At 38.1% G+C, this 19,163-nt stretch overlaps 1 protein-coding gene across 1 annotated transcript in view; it reads left to right on the top strand.

Annotated features, from left to right (window-relative positions):
- The window catches only part of neur (E3 ubiquitin-protein ligase neur), a 97,201-nt gene that overhangs the window by 42,525 nt on the left and 35,513 nt on the right, over positions 1-19,163 (top strand). The gene's annotated exons all lie outside the window — the stretch shown is intronic.

Raw genomic sequence — 19,163 nt, 5'->3', positions numbered from 1 at the left:
TTAGAATTGCTGCATTTGATTTAATATATACAGATTCTCAAATACATATCTTCAATGCAGAGGGTAGACATGACGTTAATCAAATTTAGATAGCAGTAAAGCCATTTAAAATCCTCCTTCAACATCTTTTCATGATGCAACATCTTCCGGTCTATCAAACTGTTATCAATCAACATTATTAAAATTTACTTCCGTTTTCCGGTTCCTTTTTTCCGACTGTCTCTCTTCATAAATTTTTTGGCAAATGCATATTCAAATATTTGCACATACTCCTCACATTACAATCCATCGTCATCATCCACATCATTATCATCATCCCGATGATTGTTGTTGTAGTCCGTTTTTGCTTCCTTTGTTGCTGCCAAAAACCTCCTGCCTGCATTGTGTTCCGTTGGGTTTTAGTCCTTTCGTCGAACTGTTGGCATTTTCAATGTGTGTTTTTGGCACACTTATCGTTGTTTATTGTCTGTCTTGGCATTGCACCTTTTATTTTATCTTCGTCTTCTGTTTTGTTGTTGTTGTATTCTTTGTTACAAATCTTAATGTCATGGCTGTGTGAGTTAGTATGAGTGAGTGGGTAATTGTGTAGGTTTTCCTCTGTAAGTACATTCATTCTCTTCTTATTCTTCTTCTCCTGTCGCCGACTTATTATCCTTTAAGTGTAGTGGTTTCTTGAAAATGTTTGTTATGGCATCCATAGAGCACCGTCGTATAGTAACTGAGAATGAAACATTTGTTAGGCGATTGCCAGAGAGCGAGCAACATTTAGTCATTCGAGAGAATTTCGATTTTAAATTTTATAATTCTGAATTTCTTTGTTGAAAAGGTTTTTCTGCATCATCTCACCATCAAACATCTGCTATGTTTCTTTTTTCCCTGCATTTGTGAAAGAGTCAATTTTCTTAGATTTTGCATTCGAATTTGTATTTCTTGGTTTTAGACAGAATGCGTATTTTTTCATAACAGTTGCAACACCATTTGTAATTTTAATATTTATGATCTCCGATTAATGCAGCGCTGCTCCTCCATTCATAATCGATAAAAATGGCATGTGTTCACTTTTTTTAGTTTCTAGGACACGTTCTCCTTTTTTCTAAAACAAGGAGTAGGTAACCTCAGCGACATACTAGTAAAGGGAGCGAGTAATTGGATATGGGGAATACATAATTTAGATGGACTTCCATTAATAAAAGATCTTTAGGATACTTTCTATCTAAATAAGGCCTTCAGAAGGTTATATATGTAACATGTAAGAACGGCGTTATACCCTCCACCACGAGCTGTATTGAAGTAAAACTAAACAATAAGTTTCCTTTCGTTTATGAAGAAGACTAAATCCAAAATTCCAGAAATTTCGGTAAAACTATGTGGCTAACTTTCAAAATACCGAAAGTACCGCTCTATGGGCGCTACATGAAGAAGTGGACCTGTACGGACAAATTTGGGGGGAAGGTTTTATACAAACAACGAAGACTAAACAAAAATTTTCAGCCATTTCGGTGGAATATTGAAGCCACAACCTTCAAAATATCGAAAATCGGGAGGTACACTTCTATGAGGGCTATATGAAGGCGTGTACCTATACCGACCTAATTCTGGGACCAAATACCAAATTTAAGGCATTTCGAATGAATATTGAGGCCACAATACCGAAAATCGGGAGGTACCGTTCTGTGGGGGCTATATGAAGGCGTGGACCTATACCGACAAAATTCTGGGGGAAAGTGTTATACGCCAAATGAATACTAAATACCGAATTTCAGCCATTTAAGAGGAATATTGAGGCTTAAAATTGAAAATTGCGAGCTGTATCTTGATTTCAACAGACGGACGGACAGACGAACATGGTTATATCTACTTAGAATTTTACCCTGATCAAGAATATATATATATACTTTATAGGGTCTGCGATGAATATTTCGATGTGTTACAAACGGAATGACAAATTTAATTATACCCTCCATATTATGGTGGAGGGTATTAAAATACCTTTAAGAGGTCTTCAATATAAAAAGACCTCTATAGGAGGTTTTCTATTTAAAGAACACCTCTCTAGGAGGTCTTTTATCTAAAAAAGACCTCTTTATCTAAAGAAGACATCTTTGGAAGACCTCTTTGGAGAGTATTATCTAAAGAAGGCCTCTTTAGAGAGTATTTTATCTAAAGAAGTCCCTTTTAGGAAGTCTTTTACCTAAAGAAGACCTCTTTCCGAGGTCTTTTATCTTGTCTTTAGGAGGTGTTTTACCGAAAGAAGACGTTTTTAGGAAGACTTTTACCTAAAGAAGACCTCTTTAGGAGTTTTTTATCTCAAGAAGACCTCTTTAGCAGGTTTTCGATCTAAAGCAGTCTTCTTTAGGCGGTCTTTTATCTAAAGAAGACCTACTTAGGAGGGCTTTTACCTAAACAAGACCTCTTTGGAAAGTCTTTTACCTAAAGAAGACCTCTTCAGGAGGTCTTCTATATAAAGAAAACCTCTTTCCGAGGTATTTTACCTTAAGAAGACCTCTTTAGGAGGACTTCTATCTAAAAAAGATCTCTTTAGGAGGTCTTCTATCTAAAGAAGATCTCTTTAGGAGGTCTTCTATCTAAAGAAGATCTCTTTTCGCGCTCTGTTAAAAAAAAGACCTCTTTAGGAGGTCTTTTACAATAAGAAGACCTTTTTAGGATGTCTTCCATCCTAAGAAGACATCTATCAAAGAAGACCTCTTTACGAGGACTTTTATCTAAAACAAACTCTTTCCGAGGTCATTAATCTAAAAAATACCTCTTTAGGAAGTATTTTACCTAAAGAAACCCACTTTCCGAGGTCTTCTATCTAAAACAATCCTCTCTAGGATGTATTTTACCCAAAGAAGACCTCTTCAGGAAGTCTTTTACCTAAAGTAGGAGGTCTTCTATCTAAAGAAATCCTCATTAGGAGGTCTTCTATATAAAGAAAAGCTGTATCCGAGGTATTTTATCTAAAGAATAACTCTTTAAGAGGTCTTCTATCTAACGAATACCTCTTCAAGAGGTCTTCTATTTGAAAAAGACCTTATTCTGAGGTCTTTTACCTAAAGAAGATCTCTTTAGAGAGTCTTTTATCTAAAGAATACCTCTTTAGGAAGTATTTTACCTAAAGAAGACCACTTTCCGAGGTCTTCTATCTAAAAGAATCCTCTTTAGGAGGTATTTTACCTAAAGAAGACCTTTTCAGGAAGTCGTTTACCTTAAGAAGATCTCTTTAGGAGGTCTTCTATCTAAAGAATATGTCTTTAGGAGGTCTTCTATCTAAAGAAGATCTCTTTTCGCGCTCTGTTAAAAAAAGACCTCTATAGGAGGTCTTTTACAATAAGAAGACCTTTTTAGGATGTCTTCCATCCTAAGAAGACATCTATCAAAGAAGACCTCTTTACCAGGACTTTTATCTAAAACAAACTCTTTCCGAGGTCATTAATCTAAAAAATACCTCTTTAGGAAGTATTTTACCACTTTCCGAGGTCTTCTATATAAAACAATCCTCTCTAGGATGTATTTTACCTAAAGAAGACCTCTTCAGGAAGTCTTTTACCTAAAGTACGAGGTCTTCTATCTAAAGAAATCCTCATTAGGAGGTCTTCTATATAAAGAAAAGCTCTTTCCGAGGTATTTTATCTGAAGAAGACCTCTTTAAGAGGTCTTCTATCTAACGAATACCTCTTCAAGAGGTCTTCTATTTGAAAAAGACCTTATTCTGAGGTCTTTTACCTAAAGAAGATCTCTTTAGAGAGTCTTTTATCTAAAGAATACCTCTTTAGGAAGTATTTTATCTAAAGAAGACCACTTTCCGAGGTCTTCTATCTAAAAGAATCCTCTTTAGGAGGTATTTTACCTAAAGAAGACCTTTTCAGGAAGTCGTTGGAAAGGAGGAGGTCTTCTATTTAAACAAACCCTCATTTGGAGGTCTTCTATCTAAAGAAAAGCTCTTTCCGAGGTCTTCTATCTAAAGAAGATCCTTTTAGGAGGTCTTAATATCCTCTATGCCTAAAAGGTGTGCTTGTGTCATCCAGAATAGAGAATTCGTAACGAAATTGATTTCAATAGTTTTTGTTGTACTTCAAATTGGGGGGTGCATTAGTTTTGTCCGCTTATATTTGCGACCTAAAATGTTTTTTTTTTTTTTTTAATTTTAACTTTTGTTTATTAAATTCTGATTTCCTTCTTTTTGTGTTTTCCAATGATAAAAATATACATAAATAAATAAAAAGAAAAATAAAAAATAAATTTATAACTTTGTTTCCTTAAAAAAATTATCATTTTAAAAAAATGTACTGACTCTTTCGGGTACCTCCCACACAAACTTTAGAAAAAGGCAACATGTTTTCTATGCGGCCCTAGTTAAGACGGTACAATTTTTTTTCGGGACCAAATTGGAAGTATTGGGGGTTATCCCGAACGAAAATTCTTCGTGATTTTTGTCTTTCCGCCGTTTCAACTTAAGGCAGAAAGTGAAAAAAACTCACGGAGAAATTTTGTTCAGATAACCCCAATTGTGTTTGCTTCTTTACTTTAGGTTCGATGCTTTGGGTATATCTCTGTCGGCACAGCTGACTGATATTTACTTACATGTTTCTATAGGTGATCTGTATGAGGTCTTCTTTCGTTACAAGACCTTTTAGCTGGTATTTTGCAATGAATGATATCGACACCTCCAAATAATAGTATGCTAAGTCTAAAAAGTGAGTTTTGCAGGAGAAGCTCTCAAAGTTTGGAAATTTTTTTGAACTTCAGTACTATGCTAAGTCAATATTTGTTTATAACTTCTGTTCGGATTGACCGATCATTACCAAAATTAGACAGAATTTAAGTTAAAGGACGTTCGACCCCTCCAAATAATAGTTTGCTAATTCTGAAAAGAGAGTTTTGCAGGACAAGCTCTTAAAGTTTGGAAATTTTTTTGACCTTCAGTACTATGCTAAGGAAATATTTGTTTATAACTTCTGTTCGGATTGTCCGATCATTACCAAAATTTGACAGAATTTAAGTAAAAGGACGTTGAATATAAATATGTAAAGAACTTGAAAACGTGCTAAGTCGACTTGGCATACTATTGTTTGGAGGCGTCGATATAGTATTTGTATCTCAATGGACAAACATTTTTCCCGAAAACCCCCCAATTTCAGCACTTGCAATTTATTGCATTCTTCCCCATTTCTTCATTATTATTTCTATAAATAAATAACAAAATGCGTTGATAAAAATCATAACGACAAGACCAAAGCAAAGTTTATATCCGACTTGGAGAACGAAAATAGGCACCAACCTCCCTCCTATCTACAGCAACAGCAGCAGATGATGATGCAAAGTAAAAAACAACAACAACATCACCCATAGTAGCTGGCGATAGCACATTTGCTATTTCTGATACATAATATGAAGGAAGGCAGGCAATGACGAGCAAAGTCTTCTCTTCACAGTGAACACCGACAACCTAGTCGCAGGGATGGAAAATTCTGTACAATAGTACTTTTTTCAGTACCATTTCACTATAAAAAGTACCGAAGTACCCCCGCGGCCAATTCAGTACCATTTCCATACTCTAGTCTAGAAAAATTTTATTTGGGACTAAAAATGCAAAATTAAAGATTAAAATTACTAGAAATTTTATAAATCTGGATATATGGAAATATACCAAAATATGAACCTATGTTGATCATTTTCTTCGTGGAGCTCTTCCACCCTTTGAGAATCCGAAATATAATGTTACAGTCACTATGGTAGACGAATCATTTAAAAGATTCACATCGAGCGGTATCGAAGTTCATTCCAAAATGAGAATCTGCAATACCTCTTTTATGGGGGCTATATTAGTGCTGGAAAACTATCGACAGTCTAACTATCGTTTTGATTACTGACGAAAAACAAAGTTTACATTGGCCACCAAAACATTTTTTGGACTATCTGTCACGAATTATTTAAAAAGAAAATCATTTGTTCAGAGTTCAATATAAATAAGGCTTTACGACAGCGATCATAACGATAGTCGGACTATCGATAGTTTGCCAGCACCAGGCTACTTAAAACGAAAACAAAGTATCTAATTTCAGTAATTTCGATGGGGTACTGAGGCTAAATCTTTTGAAAAAACGTTCTATTACGGCTATATCAGAACGTTTACCCGCACTGACAAATTTCTGGGGGAGAGTTTTGTGGCCCAAACGAAGACTAAATACCAAATTTCAACAATTTTGGTATGATAATGTGGCTCAAACATTCAAAATACCGAAAATCGGGAGGTACCTTTGTATGGGAACCGATAGAGCCAATTTGCAAAACCAAACTTCCTAGGAGAAATTAAAGCTTCTGTACCAAATAAAAAAGCTCCACATTAAATATTGAGAGCTGTATATAGAATTCAACAGACGGACGGACCTGGTTATATACTTTATAGGGTCTCCCACGAATATTTCGATGTGTTACAAACAGAATGCCAAAGTTTATTATACCCTCCAGTATGGTATAAAAAAAATATACCATTTTGGAACATTCTTCAGATTTCATAGATTTAAGCCTTTGTTGTTGTTTTTTACTGAATAAAAAATTTTCATTTTTTTCCTTAAAAAATAATAAAAAGTACCTTTTCATTGAAAAAAGTACCATTTTAATACTTTTTGAAATTTTCATTTTTCCATCCCTGCCTAGTCGTCGTGGTCGGTGACGAAAAAGAAAGAATGAAGAGTTCATCAACCACCAACTGAGCGCATAAAACAGACGACGACGAGGAAGGATAAAATGTTCAAGGAAAAGAAATCCATACATTCTTTACAAAGAAACTAAAAATAACCAATTTTGCACATTGCCCAAATAAAATGCATTTTCATAGAGTAGTGACAAACACACACACACAGATACTGTTCCAATGATAAAATTTTCTTCCAGTGTATGAGTTTTTAGCTATGCTACGTCTTTGCAATTTTATGCTGCCAAACACCAATACTACATGAGTCGTATAAAAATTGGTTGGTGTGCACAGGGGAGATGATCTAAAAATGTGACCTGACATCTGCAAAAATTCCTACAAAAACAAGAGAGACATAAACAACAACAATAATAATAACTGTGAAACACCTTCAATTCAATGCTGCCTGGCTGTTGCTGTAGCACTCCAGCATTCATTTGGTCGTTGTTGTTGCAGCACAGCATAAACATAAATAAGAACAACAACAAGTTTTAGCAGCATTTTCATAAGGGAAGCAAATAGTCAACACAACACAACACCACACATGCACATACTCACACCAATTAAGGTGCATTTATTTTGGTAAAGAGCAATAAAGAGAAAAAGAAACTCACCGTGAACTCTAATAGAGTTACCCTCACTAAGAAATTTATTAGGCTAATCATTGATTTATGACGGAATTTGGATTTATTTTTTAGCATTTTTGAGTTTTAAACATGAAAAAAGTTTCAATATCTATGAACTAAAATCAATAAGAAAATGCCAAAACCCTTCAAATAAATTATTACTGACTTACTTAGCTGGCTCATTACAGAATATTTGTTCCATAGACCGAACTATGAAAAGATCTCCAATTCTCTCTGTTTAGTGCTTCGCTTTTTGGAATACCGCGCCTTGTCATCTCTTCATCCACTTGTTTGCGCCATCTATTCTTTGGCCTGCCAATTCTGCGTGCACCGCCAAGCGGCCCATATTTATACGCCTTTTTAGCGGGTTCATCATCGCTCATTCTTATTATATGGCCATTTTTACCATTTGTTACCATTTTTAACCTGCAAAGCGTTCCTTAACCCCGAAAAGTGGCAAAACTGGAAGCAATTTTTAAGAGAGTGAGAGTGGAGAGACAGCAAAAATGGCTTTCTCTTCTACCACAGGCTACCAGCAAAATTTCTGCAGGTAAAAAAATGGCAGAACTGATTTTTCGACTTTTGTTTGACGATTATTTCACAATGAAAAAGAAAATGGATGAAAAACAGAAGAAAAAGTCGAACGCTGACAAAACTAAATTAAAAACTGTGAAATAAAAGACGAAAATTGATTTTTTATGTTTCTTTTTGACATTGCTGCCAGATCTACAATTTTTCCGTTCCTTTACTTTTTTGGTAAAAATGTTCATGAGAGAGCAATTTTGACACATTTCTCTTTTACCACCCTTACCATTAAAAAAGTAAAGGAACAAAGCTTATATTAATGTCGTTGTATAGCAGACGCAGCTCGTGGTTCATACGACGTCGATATTCACCGTCAACGCAGATCGGTCCGTAGATCATTCGAAGAATTTTTCTCTCAAACACGCCAAGCACTGCCTTATCTGCTTGCGCAAGTACCCAGGCTTCGAAACCATACATCAGCACGGGTAGTATCAGTGTTTTGTAAAGAGTTATTTTTGTTTGACGAGTTGTGGCTTTGTTTTTAAAGTGCTTACTTAAGCCAAAGTAGCATCTGTTGGCCAATACAATTCTTCTTTTTATTTCACAACTGATGTCGTTTGTTGTGTTTACGGCGGTGCCGAGGTCTTTTACTACCTCTAAATTATAGGAACCAACTTCAACAGTTGGTCCTATCTCAATGCACGCATTGCGCGTCGACACCATCAACTTGGTCTTCTCGCCGTTTACCACCAGACCCACTTTAGCAGATTCTTCTTCGACCTTCATAAAGGTATCGGTTACTTCTTTTACTGATCGTCCCACGATGTCTATATCATCAGCATAAGCAAGTAACATGTGGCTATTGGTGTAGATTGTGCTATTTCTTTTGACCTTTGCCTCTCGTATAACTTTTTCTAACAGGATGTTGAAAAGCTCACACGAAAGGCTGTCTCCTTACCTGAAACCTCTTTTGGTACAAAACTCTTCGGAGAGGTTCTTTTCTATTTTAACTGAAGATCTTGTGTCAGAGTCATTTTACAAAGCCGAATGAGCTTTGCGGGGTACCAAATTCAGACATTCCTTGGAATACCTTTAAACGTAGCGGACTGTCGAAGGCTGCTTTATAATCGAAAAAATGTGGTAGGTGTCAATCTGCATCTCTGGGGTCTTCTCCAGGATTTGCCGCTGGGTAAATATCTGGTCAATGGTGGACTTGCCAGGTCTAAAGCCGCGTTGGTATGGTCCAATTATTTCGTTGGCCATGGGCTTTAGTCGTTCGCATAATATCCCTGACACGATCTTGTAGGCAATAGGGAGTAGACTTATGCCCCTATAGTTAGAGCATACAGTCTTATCTCCCTTCTTGTGGACGGGGCACAGGATACTCAGGTTCCAATCGTCGGGTACTCGTTCTTCCTGCCAGATGGTGCTAACTAGCTGATGACTACACCTTATCAGCGTGTCGCCTCCGGTTTTGATCAGCTCGGTTGGTAAGCCATCGGCCCCTGCTGCCTTATTATTCTTCAGCCGATTTATTGCTGTCCTTACCTTATCTTGGCTGGGCGGTATACATTCAATACCATCTTCTGGGATTGGGACTGTGGTATCTTCGTCGTCTTCGCTGCTATTGGATACAAACAGATTTGGAAAATGTTCTTTCCATATCCTGAGTACACTATCTGTATCAGTTACCAAATTACCTTGCTGGTCTCTACAGGTGGATGTGCCTGTACCAAAGCCATCAGTTTGATGCTTGACTCTTTGGTAGAATATTCGGATTTCATTCTGTCTCCTGTACATCTTGATTTTTTCACACTCCCGCTTTTCCATCTCTCTCTTTTTCCTGCGGAAAAGACGTTTCTCCTCTCTCCTTTTCTCCCTGTATCTCTCTCGTGCGCTGCTCGTTGCTACAGATTGTAAAGTAGCCCAATATGCCGCATTTTTCTCTTCGGTGGCAGCACGACACTCCTGATCATACCATGGATTCCTTGATGGAGGCCTCTGGTATCCAAGTATTTTGCGGCTGTTTGCATGGAGTGGGCAATGCTTTGCCATTGCGCTGATTTGTTATCGGGATGAGGAGTGCTTTGATTAAGCAATTGGGCTAGTTGAGTGGAATATGCTGTGGCTATCTGTTGTGATTGCAGCTTACCGATGTCTAACTTTCGTGTTGTGTCTGTTCGTACTTTGTTTGCTACGTTTAAGCGGGTGCGTACCTTTGCTGCAACAAGGTAGTTTGCGCCTCGGAACGCTCGTACATCCAACACGCTCGATGAATGTCTTCCATCTATCACAACATGATCAATTTGATTTCTTGTTTTCTGATCTGGAGACAGCCAGGTGCCCTTATGAATATCGAGATGATTAAATCTGGTACTGCTAACTACCATGTTTTTTGCAGCTGCAAAGTCTATCAGCCTCATACCATTGTCAGATGTTTCACTGTGGAGACTGAATTTCCCGACTGTTGGGCCAAAGATATTCTCCTTTCCAATTTTGGCATTAAAATCGCCTAGAATGATTTTAATGTCATGGGCAGGGCAACTGTTATATGTTTCTTCTAAGCGCCCGTAAAATATATCTTTGGTCTGTTCGTCCTTTTCTTCAGTGGGAGCATGAGCGCAAATAAAGCTGATGTTAAAGAATTTAGCTTTTTATTCGAATTGCAGCAAGTCTTTCATTCACTGGAGTGAAGCTGGATACCTGATGTTTTAGTCTCCGACTAACTACAAATCCGCAACCAAACTCATGCTTTACGTCATGGCAGCTATAATACAGTGCGCCAACTTTAGGTGTTGTTGTGACGCCTTTCCCGTTCCATCGTATTTCATGTATGGCAGTAATGTCGGCCTTGTACTTTTCAAGTACATCTGCCAATGCGTAAACTGCACCTTCTCTATAAAGAGTGCGAACATTCCAGGCGCAGATACGCAGATCATGGTCCTTAAAACGTTTGTGGGGGTCGTCAACTTTTGAGGGATTTGTTTTGTTTTTCTTTTCTTTTGTTTTTTCATAGTAGATGTTTTTTCTAGGGGAGGGTTACTAACCCGACGCCCAAACCCAAGTTTTTAACGTTCTTATGGGTGAACGCGCGGCACATGTTAGCTCACTACCTGTTAAAGGCAGTTCCCCAGGTGACACCACCGGGAGGTCAGTGTCCACTTGAGATGAAAGAGGGACCAAGATAAATCCTGGGCTTTGCCAGTTAAAGCCGGTCAGGACCGTTCCTTGGTATCTTCCATCTGACGTCTATAGGGGTTTTTGAGTTTTTGGAGCAATTTCTCAGGATGTTGGACTTGCCTACGTAAAAAGATTGTACCGTTGTAACTATGACCACATACACAGCATGTTGTCAAACATTAAAAAAATCCCAGACGAGTTAAACCTAAACTGCACTCTTTCAAAATTTTGTGTGGAAGGTACCCGAAAGTGTGGTCCGATGTAAGAAATAATACAATGTACAACGTTTGGACCAAGCGTTATCATACGTACTACTCAGTTTAGTTAGTACCGGCAGGCTTTTTTGGGATTTTGGGCCATTATCTCAATATCCCAGAAAAAATCCGCCATTGTAACAGGGCCCAGAAGAAGAACTTTTTAGAAAAAACAAATATAACGATCCCAGAGGAGCTTTTAAACTACACTTTTTTCGAATTTTGTGTGGGACGTACCCGAAAAAGTGGACCGATATAGTCCATATTCCAACCTGATATATGATAGGGTGAAACAATACAACTCTGCGAGAGTTATCTTGCGGATTTGTCAGTGTTTCTTCGAGCTTTTAGGTCATTATTTCAGGAAGTATGGGCTTGCCCCCGAAAAAAATGTAAAATTGTAAAGGGAGACAATCGGAATAAAGCTCTTAAACTTTACTTTTTCGAATTTTGTGTAGGAGGTACCAGAAAGAGTGGGCCAATATAGTCCATATTCCAACCTGATATATGACTGGGTGAAATAATACGATGTGCAACGTTTGGACCATTCAGAAACTCCCTCCCTCCGAATAAAGCTCTTAAACTTTAATTTTTCGAATTTTGTGTGGGAGGTACCAGAAAGAGTGGATCGATATAGTCCATATTCCAACCTCATACATGACTAGATGAAATAATACGATGGGCAACGTTTGGGCCAATTAGAAACTCCCTGTTAGAGTTATCTTGTGAATTTGTCATAATAGTTGGTGCCGTCAGGGTTTCTTCCAGCTTTTAGACCATATGGACTCAGGTAGAATGGACTTGCCCCCGAAAAAATTGTAAAAAATTGTCGTAGAGGCGGCAACAAGGACAATGAGCTAAACAAAATTTTCAAAACAATCCGAAAGGAACTGCTAAACTTCACTTTTTCCGAATTTTATGTGGATGGTACCCGAAGGAGTTGACCGATGTAGTCCATATTCTAAACCGATCTATGCCTGCATATAATATTACCATATGCAAGTTTAAGACCCAATTGGATTACTTCCTTCGAGAGTTATTGTGCGCATAATTTTAGCAAACTTTTTGAACATTTGCAGGGAGGTACCAGGAGGAGTGAAGCGATATGGCCCATATTTCCTATTTGGACAAAATATTACAAATGTCAAAATTTGGACTCGATTGGTTGCTTTGTTCGAGAGTTATCGTGCGCACCAGTCAGACAGACAGACGGAAGGACGGACATGGCTAAAATCTTCTCCAAATTGTCTGAAACAGATTTCGTCCAAACATACTTGGCGTCCAAACCCATTATTTCGATGAGGCACATTTTTAGTCGTATCAAAGTGAATAGATCCGCATCCGCCATCTGTCAACTTCGGTGGAATGTAATGGATGTAGGTCACTTCCAGGACTACTGCGATAGGGGTTATGTTGCTGCTTGCTGCTCCAGAACATCGCCCATCGTGTCTCCTTAAACACCAGTACAGACCTATCTCACTTGAGCTTTATTGTAGTGACCCATACATGGAGTCTATGGGGGTAAAGAGAGGCACTGCCGAGGTAGAGTTGCTTAATGCATACCCGCCTGCGATGAATAGCTGTGTCTTGCGTTATATGTCCGACATTACTTCTCTTCAATGCTCATCATAAGCTTTGGCATTCCATCCGAGGTAATAACAGAAGGGATACGCTGACCGAGTAAATTGATAGTTCCACATTTTGTACGGTGAATGAAGGCGCTCCTACGAGAATAAAAAGAAAATTGCCACAACTCGCCAGACATAAAAAATGATGTGAGGACCCGTTATTTCCCTTGACTTAGACCATTTTCCGATCATGGTCTCCTTAAGCAGACCACCCGTCTTCATAATCTCTAATCGTCCTACTTTTCTGAAACATGGAAAAGCAAACTGGCAAGGGTTCAGAGAATTTACCAATTTCCGCTTCAGAGGATGTCCATTCCCTCATATCCTAGCGGGTAGCTGAGAGAATTTTCCGCTGCAGCAGCTTGCTGTATACCCGAAATGAAATCAAATTTCCCAGCAAAGGCGACGGGACTACCAAAACAGCGTGATGAGCTTCGTCGTATGAACACTGAAGACCCAAGAATTGGGGAACTTTTTCTACTCAGCAGGCTGGTAGACGGAAAAGTGGCTAGACCATCTGAAGATTTGCAGAATTGGTACAGCATTAAGTACATTGTGGCCAACGGTAAATAAATCACCCTCTAATCCGGCTGTTACTTTCAACGGCGTGACTGTGAGATATCCTCCGACAGTGATAGGGCGAAGAGAAGTGTCTTACGTCAATAAAGAGCCCTACCAGCCGTGGATGTACCACCACAATTTACGATGAGCGATATTGCAGGCGTCTTACGGAATCTCAGAAGTAATGCTTCCGGGTTGAGTACAAGGCTTCAATCTATCGTTAGCCAACCATATTTTACCAGAAGCCTGGAGTGTTTGCAGGGTGGTGCCGCTACTGAAGGCAAAACTACCAGCAGAGGTGAATTGTACAGACTGGCTCACGAGAGCCATCCTAATCTCCATGTGGTGTATAGGGCCACCCAGGCATGTCGGCAGGGATTTTCATGATCTAGAATGAGAGATTCAACGTTACAAGAGAGAACCACTAGATCAGCAAGCCAATCACGCAGGTTTAAAAACACGGAAGTTGGACATCGGTAAGCAGCAATCACAACAGATAGCCACCGCATAGTCCACTGTTTAATCAAAGCACTCCTCGTCCCGATAACATATCAGGACAATGGCAAAACATTGCCAACTCCATGCAAACAGCCCTAAAATCAGTACTTGGATACCAGAGACCTCCACCAAGGAATCCATGGTATGACCAGGAGTGTCGTGCTGCTACCGAAGAGATAAATGAGGCATATAGGGCTACTTTACAATCAGTAGCAACGCGTAGCGCACGAGAGAAGAGGTATCGTGAGAAAAGGAGAGACGAGAAACGTCTTTTTCGCAGGAAAAAGAGAGAGATGGAAAAGCGGGAGTGTGAACAAATCGAGATGTACAGGAGACAGAATGAAGTCCGAAAACTCCAAAGAGTGAAACATCAGACTGATGGCTTTGGAACTGGCACATCCTCCTGTAGAGACCAGCAAGGTAATCTGATAACTGATACAGATAGTGTACTAAGGATATGGAAAGAGCATTTTTCCAAACAGTTCCAATCCCAGAAGATGGTATTGAATGTATACCACCCGGCCAAGATGAGGTAAAGACAGCAATAAACCGGCTAAAGAATCATAAGGCAGCAGGAGCTGATGGCCTATCAACCGAGCTGTTTAAAATCGGAGGCGACACGATGATAAGGTGTATGTATAAACTAGTTAGTTCCATCTGGCAGGAAGAACACGTACCCGACGATTGGAACCTGAGCATCCTGTGTCCCGTCCATAAGAAAGGAGATAGGACTTTATGCTCCAACTATAGGGGCATAAGTCTTCTCCCTATCGCCTGCAAGATAGTGTCAGGGATATTGTGCGAACGACTAAAGCCCATGGTCAATGAAATAATTGGACCATACCAATGCGGCTTTAGACCTGTCAAGTCCACCATTGACCAGATATTTACCCTGCGGCAAATCCTGGAGAAGACCCAAGAGATGCAGATCGACACTTACCACCTTTTTGTCGATTATAAAGCAGCATTCGACAGCCCGCTACGTTCAAAAGGTATTCCAAGCCATATCTGAATTTGGTATCCCCGCAAAGCTCATTCGCCTTTGTAAAATGACTCTAACTGACACAAGATCTTCAGTTAAGATAGGAAAGAACCTCTCCGAAGAGTTTTGTACCAAAAGAGGTTTCAGGCAAGGAGACAGCCTATCGTGTGATCTTTTCAACATCCTGCTAGAAAAGGTTATACGAGAGGAAAACGTCAAAAGAAGTGGCACAATCTACACCAATAGCCACATGTTACTTGCTTATGCTGATGATATAGACATCATGGGACGATCAGTAAAAGAAGTAACCGATACCTTTATGAAGGTGGAAGGAGAAACTGCTAAAGTGGGTCTGGCGGTAAACGGCGAGAAGAACAAGTTGATGGTGTCGACCCGCAATGCGTCCATTGAGATCGGACCAACTGTTGAAGTTGTTTCCTATAATTTTGAGGTAGTAAAAGACTTCGTATACCTCGGCACCGCCGTAAACACAATAAACGACATCAGTTGTGAAATAAAAAGAAGAATTGTATTGGCCAACAGATGCTACTTTGGCTTAAGTATACACTTCAAAAACAAAGCCACAACTCGTCAAACAAAAATAACGCTTTACAAAACACTGATACTACCCGTGCTAATGTATGGTTCCGAAGCCTGGGTACTTGCGCAAGCAGATAAGGTAGTGCTTGGCGTGTTTGAGAGAAAATTCTTCGAAAGATTTACGGACCAATCTGCGTTGACGGTGAATATCGACGTCGTATGAACCACGAGCTGTATCTGCTATACAACGACATCAATATAGTTAAACGTATCGAGATGCAGCGATTGCGTTGGCTAGGCCATATAACAAGAATGAGCGATGATGAACCCGCTAAAAAGGCGTATAAATTCGGGCCACATGGCGGTGAACGCAGAATTGGCAGGCCAAAGAATAGATGGTGCAAACAATTGGATGAAGAGATGACAAGGCGCGGTATTCCAGAAAGCGAAGCACTAAACAGAGAGAATTGAAGATCTTTTCTTAGTTCGGTCTATAGAACAAATGTTCTGTAATGGGCCAGCTAAGTAAGTAGGCATGTATTGTCCATCTTTTTACATGATCCAAGTTTGGACAAAATATAACGACCATAAGTTTGGACCATAAACGCATAAACCGGTATATGCGTCTCCAAAATGTCTGAAATGGATTCTGTACAAACATATTTGAAGACTACTTTAAGACATTAGTTAGTCACTACAATTCGAGCGGCACCCAAACGTGTCCTGAAATCGATCATCGTTTATCAAACTTTTTCGTTATTCATGAATTTTTCTATTAAATACTTCATCCTAGTCACACGTTTGAAAATCAAATGGCTTTTCAATGTTTGGAGATTATTAAAAGAAACTGGCGCCCAACGTAGGGCTGAGTTTCATATTCCTTATTCTAGAAAACGTTTTTAAGGTCATGGCTCCTTTGGTGTTTATGAGAGTATGCTACATAACTATATTTCGCCATATACTCAAGAGATTAGCTAGTCACTGCAGCTCGAGTTGCACCCAAAAATATTCCCAACAACAGTTTCACTTGATTTATTACGGTAAATAAATCAACATTTCTTTATTCATGAATTTTTATATCTCACAAACATAATTCTACCCTTTCGTTTCAAAATCATCCAATTTGTCAAGATTTGGTGTGTTTTACAAGCAACTGATTATTCAATTAAAGCGCCCAACGTCAAACTGAACATTCAAATAAGGCGGCGGTTCCCCAATCTCAATTTTTATTAATTTATTTATTTTTTCAATTTAATTTTATCTTTTTCAATCAATTTATTTTAAGATTTGCAGTGTTTTACAAAAAAACTGGCGCCCAATGTGAAACTGAATATTCAATTAAAGGGCTTGCTTATCCCTATTCTTAATTTCCTAAATATCAACTTTTAATAATTCCTTTTTCGGTTTGTTTTCAACATTTAGAGAATTTCACATGAAACTGGCGCCCAACATAAAACTGAACATTCGAATAAGGCGGTTCCCCACTCCCAAATTTTATTAATTTATCTTACGAACTTAATTGTGGACTTTCGTGACAAAAACGTCCAATTTTTTTTAAGATTTGGAGAGTTTTATTACAGATTATTACAAGAAACTGGCGACCAACGTCGGGCTGAGTTTCATGTTCCTTATTCTAGAAAGCGTTTTTAAGGTTTTTAAGATTCAAGAGATTAGCTAGTCACTGCAGTTCGCCCAACGTCAAACTGAACATTCAAATAAGGCGGTTGTTCCCCATACTCAATTTTTATTAATTTATCTTTCAAACTTAATACTGCCCTTTCGTTGGAAAATTACCCAATTTCTTTTAAGATTTGCAGTATTTTACAAAAAAAAAAAAACTGGCGCCCAATGTGAAACTGAATATTCAATTAAAGGGCTTGCCTATCCCAATTCTCAAATTCTTAAATATCAACTTATAATAATTCTTTTTCGGGTTTGTTTTCAACATTTAGAGAATTTCACAAGAAACTGGCGCCCAACGTAAAACTGAACATTCAAATAAGGCGATTGCCAACTCTCAGTTTTTATTAATTTATCTTACGAAGTTAATTCTGGGCTTTCGAGACAAAATCGTCCGATTTTTTAAGATTTGGAGAGTTTTACAAGAAACTGGCGCCCAATGCAGTTGTATCCAATTGCCTATTCCCTATTCTCAATATTATTCATAATTTTTCAACTTATAAAAGTTGAGGTTTTTTGGTTTTGTTTCGGTTTGAACATTCAAATATGACAGTTCGCTATTCTCAATTTCTTTTAAGATTTGCAGTGTTTTACAAAAAAAAACTGGCGCCCAATGTGAAAGTGAATATTCAATTAAAGGGCTTGCCTATCCCTATTCTCAATTTCCTAAATATAAACTTATAATAAATCCTTTTTCGGTTTTGTTTTCAACATTTAGAGAATTTCACAAGAAACTGGCGCCCAACGTAAAACTGGACATTCAAATAAGGCGATTGCCAACTCTCAGTTTTTATTAATTTATCTTACGAAGTTAATTCTGGGCTTTCGTGACAAAATCGTCCGATTTTTTAAGATTTGGAGAGTTTTACAAGAAACTGGCGCCCAATGCAGTTGTATCCAATTGCCTATTCCATATTCTCAATATTATTCATAATTTTTCAACTTATAAAAGTTGAGGTTTTTTGGTTTTGTTTCGGTTTGAACATTCAAATATGACAGTTCGCTATTCTCAATTTCTTTTAAGATTTGCAGTGTTTTACAAAAAAACTGACGCCCAATGTGAAAGTGAATATTCAATTAAAGGGCTTGCCTATCCCTATTCTCAATTTCCTAAATATAAACTTATAATAAATCCTTTTTCGGTTTTGTTTTCAACATTTAGAGAATTTCACAAGAAACTGGCGCCCAACGTAAAACTGAACATTCAAATAAGGCGATTGCCAACTCTCAGTTTTTATTAATTTATCTTACGAAGTTAATTCTGGGCTTTCGAGACAAAATCGTCCGATTTTTTAAGATTTGGAGAGTTTTACAAGAAACTGGCGCCCAATGCAGTTGTATCCAATTGCCTATTCCCTATTCTCAATATTATTCATAATTTTTCAACTTATAAAAGTTGAGGTTTTTTGGTTTTGTTTCGGTTTGAACATTCAAATATGACAGTTCGCTATTCTCAATTTCTTTTAAGATTTGCAGTGTTTTACAAAAAAAACTGGCGCCCAATGTGAAACTGAATATTCAATTAAAGGGCTTGCTTATCCCTATTCTCAAATTCCTAAATATCAACTTATAATAATTCCTTTTTCAGTTTTGTTTTCAACATTTGGAGAATTTCACAAGAAACTGGCGCCCAACGTAAAACTGAACATTCAAATAAGGCGATTCCCCACTCTCAATGTTTATTAATTTATCTTACGAACTTAATTCTGGACTTTCGTGACAAAAACGTCCAATTTTTTTTAAGATTTAGAGAATTTTACAAGAAACTGGCGCCCAATGCAGTTGTATCCAATTGCTTATTCCCTATTCTCAATATTATTCATAATTTTTCAACTTATAAAAGTTGAGGTTTTTGTTTTGTTTCGGTTTGAACATTCAAATATGACGGTTCGCTATTCTCAACTTTCCTGTAATTTATCTTGTCCTGTGTTCCTCAAGGAGTTAAGCGGAAAAGAAGAAAGGTATTGTGAACTTAATTTTTGTGCTTTGGTG

Source organism: Musca autumnalis, unplaced genomic scaffold (genome assembly GCF_047663935.1).
Source record: "Musca autumnalis isolate F117 unplaced genomic scaffold, ASM4766393v1 scaffold_1, whole genome shotgun sequence".
Classification (NCBI taxonomy): Eukaryota; Metazoa; Arthropoda; class Insecta; order Diptera; family Muscidae; genus Musca; species Musca autumnalis.
Note: the sequence above shows the minus strand (reverse complement) of the source record. Positions and strands in the feature narration are given on the sequence as shown.